Source organism: Chenopodium album, chromosome 5 (assembly GCF_948465745.1).
Source record: "Chenopodium album chromosome 5, dcCheAlbu1.1, whole genome shotgun sequence".
Taxonomy (NCBI): domain Eukaryota; kingdom Viridiplantae; phylum Streptophyta; class Magnoliopsida; order Caryophyllales; family Amaranthaceae; genus Chenopodium; species Chenopodium album.
In genome coordinates this window covers 31,044,562-31,055,887 of record NC_137838.1, presented here as the reverse complement: position 1 = coordinate 31,055,887, position 11,326 = coordinate 31,044,562, and the positions used below count along the sequence as shown (strand labels likewise).

The following is an 11,326-nucleotide window of genomic DNA, read 5'->3' as shown; positions in this document are numbered from 1 at the left end:
AAGCTTAACCCATTTGTTTATTTAATTGGCCCATTATTTTCAGCAGGCCTAATCTACGCCCACTACTACATTTTTGATATATTGCGACGGTTAAAAAATAGCTAATGCAACGATCCTTACATTACCGTGGCATTAGATGAGCCTAATGCCACGGATTATAATTTATATATAAAAAGGTGTGGCAAATGCCACGGCTTGATGAAGCCGTTGCAATATAGGTGCTAATACAACGACTTAAAAAGGCTATTGCAGCGGCTGAGATATTATATTGGATAAATTGATAATGGGCCTAATAAGTTTAAAATTCTCTCCGCTCCTTTATCGTTTTCTAAGTATTTTTAGGTTTGAGTTGCGTCAATTAGATCCCGTCGCCGCATTTTTTACTTTCACGGTTCATTTGTTTTTGTTGATTAAATCATTTTCTCTCTGTGAATCCATGGGAAAGTAGCCATGTTTTTATCTCTGAAAATCATTTTCTATCTCTGAATCCATGGCCGATTTTTTTCTCTTCTTGAACTTGATTTTCAATTTCTGGGTTTTTTTGGATAAAATTTTTATTGCCCTAGGCATTATAAGTATCAATTCATGGTAAACACTCGAATAACCCGTAAAATACCAGAATGTTTAGACTTTAGAGAGAGAAGGGGCGGCGGAGAAGGCGAAGGCAGAGGAAGCGGATCTGAGTAATAAAGAGTATTGGTATATTTCTCCATATATCAGCCCAGATTGATTGTTAATCTGTGCAGATTGTTAGCAATTTGATGTTGGCTTGGTTTCCTACTTCTTATTAAGAAGACCCTAGTAAGGCGCTTCGTAATTGGGATCTTATTGGCCCTTTTACTTTGTTGTCTTCTGTTAAGAAGGTAGTCATCATTTTTCATTTCTCTTTGAATTTTGTTGTATTTGACTATTTATTTTGCATTTTAATTATGGGTGATTTTAATGTTTATGTGCTCTGGGGTTCAATTGATTGTTGATTTTTATATAATGTGGTTGTTTGGATTGATAATGGCGACGCACAATTTATCTCTCAATATATATATAGAACATATTAATATTTTTTTATTATGGGGTTTTTGTGTTCTGATTTGACAATGTGCAAAAATGATCACATATTTATTGAAATTGTGTTTACTTTCTTTGATTTTCAGCAAATTTGGTCACCTTCATTGACCTTGGCCAATAAACATCAAATCAATAATATGAATTATGTACTCCATTGCTGTTATTGCTCCATGGGTCTCTTGTTTTGGTTTTGTTTCGGCTGGCTATAATAGTGATTGGTCATTGTAATCTCATTTAGTGCTTGCTCCTTGCTCACTTGGGTTTCTTTAAGTTATCTGTCTTATTATCTTTAGCATTCCAATAATATCAATATTTGGCTACTTCTGTATATATCAATTTGATTTTGACTCTTTAATACGATATGGAGTGCAATATCTTGTAAATACTATATGCATGTTTAATTGTAAACTTTAATTCTTTCCTTTTTGTATAAATTTGACATTCTCTTAGATTCTTTACTCATACTCTATGGTAGTGAAGGATTCTTGTACATAGATAAACTTTTGGACTACTTCGAGTTTATTTTCATTAACCTTGATACAACTACTTACTTTTATGTTATGAGCTTTTGAACAATGTCCCTATGTATTGCACGCCTCTCATGCAGAGTGCCACGGATTGTAGAGTAGCTCTTAGAGAATTGTGAAAATGCTTAAAGTTACTTATTTTTACATTTGCACATGTAATTTTAGGGTGTGAGGCACATGAAAGGTTTTTGATCTGGACTTTATTGTTTGTTGTAGCCACTATATCCTCCGGGTATATTTTACTTAAGTTTCTCTGCTTGAATTATATATGAGAAAAGAGGAATTTTGGATGTTTATCTTCTTTTATTGTTCTGAATTCTTGAAATTGGATTGTGTTTTTATAAGGTTTTTTGGGTTTTTTTTGATATATGCAGGTTGTAGAGAATTGACTACACTGATTATTGACTATTTGTATAGCTTGCAATTAGTATTCACGAGCTAATTAGTTTTCGACTATAAGAATGAACTGACCTATATTTAGGATGATGTAGGTGTAAACAATTGCATGAGCACATCAACGATTGCTATGACAGGAGTTGGACTCCATTGAGGAAACTTTGAACACCGAGTTGCAAAGATCTCAAGCAGGATCAAGTACTAGTAAAAGAGGTGGATACCTAAGCTGAAGAAGGTGCTTACCGAATTGGTGTACTTGAGAATTTGGAGAAGCTAGAGAAAGAAATAAATGATAATGTAGTCCATAAAATTGCTAAACAAATGGTTTGGGGGACAAAATGATTTAGTTTTAACTTTATAATTATTTTTTTTCTTAGTTATCTAGTGATAATGTAAATTTGTAATTTTTCTTATAGATAACAATGTACAAACTTTTTATTTATATTAATAAATTCTGATTTGTTTTTGGAAAATTGTTATTATTTTAAGTGTATTAATAATAATAATAATAATAATAATAATAATAATAATAATAATAATAATAATAATAATAATAATAATAATAATAATAATGACATTAGGGTATAGGGAACCGTGGCATTAGGTATAGGAAACCGTGGCATTAGATATAAGAAACCGTGGCATTAGGTATTATAGCTAATGCCACGGCAATAATGTTGCCGTTGCATCAGGTGTTGATCTAATGCAACGGATCATTGATGCCGTGGCATTAGGTGTCATATGCCGTTGCATTAGACCTACTGCAACGCCAGCAGATGCCACGGTACATGGCCGTTGCATTAGGCCTAATGCCACGGATTTCGATATCTAATGCAACGGATTTGAGGGTTGCAATAGGTCAAAAATGTGGTATTGATACCTTACAATTCTCTCCTATAAATACCCCATGAATCCCTAAAAAATTTCCCACACAAAAAGGTTAGTCTTATTTTCTTTCTCCTTTGTTTTATTAATTTGTATAATTATAATTATTGATTTATGGGTTTTGATTTTATTGTTTGAAATTAATTTAATTAGTATCAAATTGTATTTTGATGATTAAACTTTATAATTTCATATTTTATAAATGTTATAATTTTAAGATTGTGTAAATTTTATAACCTAGGGTTTTTAATTATTGAAAATCATTTTTTTAGGGTTTTTATGAACAATTGAATTAGGGATTTTATAGTAATGATGTTTTAAATATTTGGTTATTATAACTAATTATTAGTTGAACTTAATTCCAGATTATTTTGAACATGTAAATTCGTGTTTTAATTTTTAGATTTCGGTTCGTTAATATTAATCTCGTTATAATCCCGATCAGGTTCTGAACTCATCTGATTTTGATAAAAAAAAGTAGTGAATTCCATATAGAATCAACGTTTTAAGAAAGACTCACTACCTTTGGTAGTGAGTACCACCCTCTCGTGGCCAAATTCAGCTTGTAAATAAAATTTTCGGGTAGTTTTTTTTTATTTTTAACGAAGTTTTTTGTATGCTTAAAATTTTATCCTTGAGTTTGATAAATAAAATATATGTTTAAAGTTAATTAAGCATAAATATATGTTGTTGTTGAAGTTTCAAGAGGTTTTTCATCATGTTATATTGTTTGAAATTACTTAGGTTAGTAATATTAATTGTAGGTTATTTTTTAGGAAGTGATTATTTCCTAAGAGACTTTAAATTAAGTATAAAATTAATGTGTTGATAACTTTTTGAAGGGTTTCTAATTAATCTAAAGTGCTGGAAATAGTTTCTAAGTACTACTTTTAATGTTTTATAAAGAGGGTGTAATCACCCATTAAAAAGGGAGATTATTAGGGGTTTTTAAATAGTTTTCAAATTTTTATTAAACTTTAAACTTGCTGTAATTTCATGTATAAGAGTGTATTTTAATGTTTTTATGATAAAAATTTAAAGAACTATATATAAGCCTTTAATTTTAACTAAAGGCAAGGTTTTAAAGTGTTGTTTAATTGGATTTTAAAGGTTTTTTTACGTAAGTTAGTATTGCTGTAAATTTAATTACTTGGGTATTTATTAAATTATTGTTGTTTTGTTTGGGGGAGGAATTTATAGAAGGTGATTTCTAGTTAGTAAAATGGCATACCAACTCGTATATTTAAGGTACATACGAGTTACGAAACCTTGCCTTTAGAAGTATGTTTAGGGATGTATCGAGAACTTAGTATCACGTATAGGGAAGACGACTGGGCTTAATTAATTGTTTGGTTACACATTGTGATTTCAGTATGTTGTGCACTATTCTACTTTGCAATTTATGCATTAATTTTGCAAGATACGCTTAGAGGAAAATGTATGTGATTTGGTGGAATAATTTATTTACTACTCGTTCATGATTATTGAAATAGAATGAGTAAAGGATGAATTTAAGTCTTATAAGACGAGGTTAAGGATTTTGGGGTGCCTTATGCACTCAAGGTGTTTATACACCGAGGTAGTTAAAGGAACCAATAATGAACATTGCTTGTCACTAATTAATCAAAAGATGAATTGGAAATTTGGTGTATTTGATTAAATGGATATTGGATTTATTGTATTGATTTCATATGAGTCATCACCAAGTCTAAACTTGTGAATCACGTAGAGTGCATGATGGGTGAGTAATCAAACTCTAGGATGGTGCACATCTAGAGTAATGACAATCAAGGGTTTGGGGTACACGGGGTATTAGCCGTGTACTTTTCTCAAGGCCGTCTGATTTACGAGTCTCTTATTTCAAATACTTTTCAAAACTAGGAGTTAGATGAGATCTCATACTAGCTACGGTCATAAAGTCGCACCCGTGGTCGTTGGATGTTTATTGATGTTTCAGAAAGGAGGCATGGGGTTTTCTTTTATTGATGTTCCAAATAAACCATGGGATGGACAACCTTGTCTATTGCTTAATCCAATGAGTAAAATGAATTGATTTCCCTATTATTAATTAGTGGAGTCTTAGTAATGTAAACAGTTGTAGACACCCATTTGTGTCTCCCCAAAACCAGACCCAGTGATGAGTACCTTTCGCGTCGAATAATAATCGAATGAAGTGAAAGTGTGGAAAGTCTAATGTTGCGGATAGTTTTAATTTCTTTTCTCTTCTCTCTGTTTTTGGAAACTTATTTCAAGAAAACAGCCAATCCAGTTTGGTTGGTCCATGATATGGGTCCAATATTAGTGTAGTTGGATGGGGCTTGACAAGAGCTTTCCAACGATATATTATAAGCCCAATTCCGATGAATATTGAGGAAGTTATGGCCAATTTACCAAACAAGGCCCGGTTTGAGCCTTATATGCGGCCCAATGATCTAGGGGAGAGCCTAATATAGATTTATCATTCCTAATGCAATTAAGAATGGTTTTAGTATTCTAGATTCTTCTAGAAGGTTCTTTTCAGTCCTAATTCAATTAGCATTGATAAATTGACTTTTGTTGACTTTTCAGAGTTTTAATTAGAATCAAAGAACATTTTTTAAGGGAAATACGATTTTATCCTCCTGTACGACAATTTTTATCTGATTTTAAGAAAACGCGTGGATTTCTGAGTCAGTGCCAAACGTCAGCTGTAGCGCCTGACGCTACGATTGGCGCCTGGCGCCAACCTCAGCGTCTGGCGCCAACTCGGTTTTTTGCGTCAGAACTCTGTTTTTGATATTTTATGTTTTTGGCTGATTTTCTTTATAAATAACGTCGTAAAACTCCGTTTTCATTCATCTACAATCACCAATTCTAACCAACTCTCATCAAGATTCTCTTGATTACTCTCTCTCTCTCTTTTTCTAAACTAGCCTTTTCTCAAATATAAAAATTCCGCATTCATTAGATTTAGAAACACCTAGCCATATTCGAAGTTGCCTTCGCCCTAGACGTGAAAGGTTTTAATTTCTGAGGGTTTGGTCCCAAATCTCTATTTCAATTATTTAATTTAATTGTTGTTTATTATTTTCCTTGAAGTTACTAACGTGTATATTTTGTTATTAGAAAGAGGTATGAGGCATCAAAGTAAGTAATTTAATATTTTTTTTATTGATGTTATGATATAGAGTTCATGCTTAGGTTGTTATTTTAATTCTTAGTATCATTTCTAGGGTAACTTTAATACTAAGTATGATTGTTATTTTAATTCCTAGTATCATGCCTTCTATTTTCTTTCCTAATATTCATGTTAGGGCTAAATATATGATTTTTTTATTGTTTAGTGACATACTAGGGTTTGTTATTAATCTTGTTAGTATCATGCCTAGGATTTTGCTATTATTATACTTTAACATGAACATGTTTATTATTATGATTATTATTATTATGATTATGATTATTATTATTATTTCTGATTATTATGTTGCTTGATTATATTTCGTTATTGCTTGATCACGCCTTTTATGCATGTTTAAAGGGAATTTGTACTTGTAATCATGCTTAATAAGATAATTAATAATCTTGTGTAGGGTTAATTTGATTATAATTCCAGTGATCACTAATAATAGTTTTATTTGTGCATTATATTCAACCAACATAGATAAACATGTTTAGGGTAATCCTATTGATTGCATGTTAGTAAGAAAGCGCACATGAATACGATTAGAATAAAGTAGAGGCCTATTATTAAGGCAGGTTCAATCTCTTTTAGGTTGGATTTGTACCTTCATCCCCGAATCCTATTTGGTTCAAGACCTTATGGAGTTGACGATCTCTTGGATCGTTAAGGGGTGTAACCTTCACCTCGTGAACGGTTTACAAGTTCCTAAAACTTGTTGGCGACTCTTTTGCTCTATCTTCTTTCCCTTTGGACGCCACTGTACTTTAGTGTATGATCACAGTGGGGTTCAAGCTAGGGGTTAACGCTTGAAATATTCCCTACAGTTTTTGGCGACTCCACTGGGGAGGATTTCTATTTTAATTCCTGAATTTGTTTCGGCAATGATTTAGAATAAGTGGATGAGACTCGAAACGTTCTAAGTTTTCCATGTGCGTAATTTTGATTAACATTATTGTCATATGCATAAAAAAGATCTCATTAGAAAGACCATCCGTAATGAGTTAAAAACATAGGATTTTACACGTAGGAAATTTGAGAAATATCTTTCACAACTAGGACCGAAATAACACTGCGCGAAACTGGAAAATTTTATCGAGCACAGAAAGCTTCTGGGCATGTAGGAATTAGCGTCAGCGAACAGAAGCTGGCGCCAGACATTTAACTGTAGCGCCAGACGACAGCTCTGTCGCCAGGCGCTACAGCTAAATCCTAGCGCTAACCTCTGTTTGCTGGCGCCAAATGCTCCTAATCTTCCTTTTCTTTCCTAGCCCTTTTCCAATTTTTGTCTGTTTCCTCCTCCTCATCCGTAACCTTAGCTAGTAGGCATCCTTTAGAGGACCTACATTCAATCTTAGAGTAGATAGTTTCCCCTTCATCTAGGACTCCATGCTTCTTTTCTACCCAAGCTTTTTTCTCTTTGGTGTCAGCTTTCCTTTTTCCCTTATCTTTTGTAGTACTTTTCTTCCTAGGCATTGCAGGTGTTTTGAATTCAATTCTTTCACCTAAGCGTTCCCTAACAGGAACCACCTTGTCGCCTAGACGACTCTTCACATCAGTTTTACCCTAATTTTTCTTTGAGTCCGTTGAAGGTTTCTTCAGCAGCCACTTCTTCACATCATTGGGCAAGGAAGGAGGAACCTTTTGGGTAATTACTTCACATAGAGGTCTGGCAATCCAATAAGCATAAAATTTTTCTACTTCCTGGGAGACAGGGAACCCGTAGGGGGGACGAAAATCTCCGGAAGGAATATTCTGAAGTAGGTCGTATTGCCTTTTTACCCTGCAGGGATAGTAATAAGTCATACGGGACAAACTTGGAAGACGGCAAAAAGGTTGCTTGTTGACACCAACCATCCTTTCTATTTTCCACCACGGGATGACCCACTTGATAGCAAAATTGCGAGATTTGAAGAGCCTCTTCTATTCGTGGCTCCCCATTTTAGAGAAGCGTTTCTTCCTCCTCATGAAGCAATTTGGAGTGTACTTCTCAATATTGTCTGGAGGGCTAATTAATTCCAGCCTTTCCATTATCCACATTGTAAAAATTGCAATGCAGAAACATTATTATTACTATACAAAAATATATTTTTTGATTTCTGTAATTAAAAATATTATTTTTCTACCTGAAATAAAATTGGAGAGCCTCGAAATGGTGCTTTTGGGTTCCTCTTCAATTCATCGAGACTAATCAGAGTCTCTCCAACTATTAATGGCATTGGATTTCTCCCTGATTCAATTTATTCTAGTACGGTGGTTGTAATTAATTGACCCTCATTATTTTTACCACTAGCTAGAAAAAATTGATTGAGCATACAAAATAAGAAAGCTCTTCTTCTATAAATATGAATAGATTCAGAGTGAGGTTTATCAAAATAATGGCGAGCAAATTCTTTCAAATTAACTATGTTGCCATCTACTATTTTTGATAGATCCCTTTCTTTTAAATTGAAGAAGCGTTCAAAATCCTTGTAATAATATGCATCTATTCTAGGGATTACTATAAGATCTATTGTAGGGAAACCTAAAATAGCACCAAATTCTTCCGGCAAAGGGCTAATTTCATCATACCTATTCTAAAGCAATGAGTATCAACATACATCTCAATATTCTAGAGCGATATGAATAAAATCTAAGTCAAGATCTACCCCTTTGATACCATAAATTCCCCCCAAGTGGAACACATCTAATTCTTTTCTTTCTTTGGCAATAAGAGACCGACACCATTCATGGGTGTATTGGGTAAAATTTTTGGTGACTAGAGACATGATATTATTTTTCTAAAGCTCAGAATTATTTTATTTGCTGAAATTATGAAAATAATCGGCTGGGCAGGGGGCTATTTATGCACAAAATCGGAGCAGTTTTAATATGGGAAGGATACGGAGTCAGCGCTATTTGGCGCCCGGCGTCAAAGCTTGGCGCGAAACGCTAAGTGTAGCGCCTGGCGCTAGACCAAAACGCGTGGCGCCAGCTAGCCCCAATTTGCCTTGTCGTACGCGCTTTCTAAAACCGCGTTTTTACCTTAATTCGGGTCTGATAATGACTTTACGGCTTCCTTATCTTTTTCTAAATATCTTTTTATTCCTTTTTTTTAATTAATATAGCTATTATATTAATTATATTATTTTTTTTTGGGATTTTATTTAGATTAATTTCCATGTTTTTATAAACCCAATATTTTATTTGACTTTTCCTTTTTTAATTTTTTGTTTTTGGTGGAGAAAGTCGGATACCCTCCATCAATAATAAAAATGACGGAATTTTTGCGCGCAATATTATTTGTCACACTTTCTTGCACACACAAACATGCTCATAATAATGATAATAATAAAAAATGAAAAAACATGATAAATAAAATAAACTCATAATAGTATGTATGTACAAAATATGTCTAAAAAAAACCGAGTCTAACTAAAAGGCAAAGTTCTATACAAAGTCAAAAATAAGCAAATAGCACAGGTACAAACTACGGCGCTGGGGGAGGCAAACCCATCATCGCATAGAACTCCGCCGTACGAGGAGTAACCTCTCCACCTGCTTCGGCTCCAGCTCCAGCATCAGCTCCAGTCTCCGCAGGAGGAGGAAAGCTCAACGTGGGACCAGCCCACCCGAGATCAACCTAAGGCTGAGGCTGCTGAGGCTGCAGAGGCTGCTGCGATGACGAGCCGACCTCGTACATCCAACCACCTCTAAGAGCCGAGGTAGCCTCTCCCTAGCCTACCGGCGCAACATGTGCACCCTTAGAGGAAGAACCCGAGCCCTCTACCACGTCAGTACGGGCAGCCTCAGAACGACCACCTTTACCTCCTGAAGTAGTACGACGACGTCTCGAGCTAGACCTCGCCGGATCCCTCCGCACCTCAGGTCTCGTGCGGGTATGAGAAGCAATGGGCTGACCCTGCAAAAGGAATTAAAATCAGAAACAAGGCAAAATCGAAGCGGTAGTACAAAAACATATGAAAGAAAGACTATCTCCTGAACGGCTTCGTCCCGACGGCAGGTAGCCACGTTCCTCATCCGGACAAGCTGGCTCCTGAAGGCATCTATACATCGTGCCATCGCCGAAACCACCTCGCGCGAGAATTGTCAAATAAATAAGTCGGTAAACATGCATAATATATATGGACAAAAGTGCAAATAAATAAGCTTACCCGAGTCTGGTGGCGAGGAATCGACCGCTCTACGAAGCGCTCGTCCTCGGGAGCCGGAGGAATCATCTCCTCAATCGGCCCATATGTCCCCTGGTAATGGATAGACATACGGGGTGGCTCGAACTTAGCAGCATCGTTCTTTCAAGGCAAAACAAAGTCAGTGAAGCATCACTTGGGGGCTACTTAACGAAAGATAAAAGCTGAAAAATCGTACCGCCACATCCTCAGCCGGTACAGAAACTGGAGCTAACAACAGCAGTAGCTCCTCCGCATAGCATCGCCCAGGGATCGTGTAAGATCGCCAAGGGGTACCAACTCCCTTTGACATGCTCAACAACCTCGCGGCGTTAAACATGTGACGTGGTGGAGGAATAGGAACGACAAAAATATCGGAGGAATGCTGTCTTGCAACCCTCTCTCCAAGGTATGCGATCGCTCCATAGGTCCCTAAGAAATAGCGACGCTCAGCGGAATACTGTGCGGCTAACCCAGGGACTGCCAGATCGACCCATGGCCGGTACAGCACCTTAGGGTCCTGCAAAGAGCGTCAATCAAGCAAGAGTCTATCTAAGGCATCACAAAAGGTCAAATTAGAAATGAATCATACCGAGATAATCCAATCTTGGACGTAAGCAGTGAACATCCCCACACGGCGGTTGCCCCATGAAGCACTGAGTGGAAACTCGCGCGGCTACGGTCTCGCCGGCGCAGTAGAAGGGAAGTACTCGTAGAACCTGATCTACAAGGAGTTAAAATTATCAGGAAGTGCTAGCTAAAATGTAGAGCAAAACTTTATAGGGAATAATGTTTACCTCTATGACCCTCAAAAATCTAGACAGAGCAACATTCGTCCCGAAGGACCGGTGTCGACGCGAGTCCCTCAACGCTCGAATGAAGTCAGCATAGGCCAAGCTAGCCCAGTCATAAGTCCCGATCTGATGTAGATCGCGGACGGCAGGAAGGTAGTAAAGCAGCGCCCTACTACCCTTGTCAGGGGAGAACGTCCCTCACAACAAAATAAGCGCAAAGATGCGCACCCGCTGCTCTCGGGTGGTCGCACCATCGTCAAAAGCCGCTGCCAGAGTCGAGCGGCGAATCCCCCTAGCGCTGAACTGAGACGACTCTACCTCAACTCGTGCCCG

At 36.4% G+C, this 11,326-nt stretch overlaps 1 long non-coding RNA gene across 1 annotated transcript; it reads left to right on the top strand.

Annotated features, from left to right (window-relative positions):
- Positions 1–292: 292 nt before the first annotated feature.
- On the top strand, positions 293–2,461 carry LOC145630642 (uncharacterized). Its single transcript, XR_014112154.1, has 2 exons — positions 293–863; positions 2,074–2,461. It is a non-coding gene; the product is annotated as an uncharacterized LOC145630642 (long non-coding RNA).
- Positions 2,462–11,326: the final 8,865 nt, after the last annotated feature.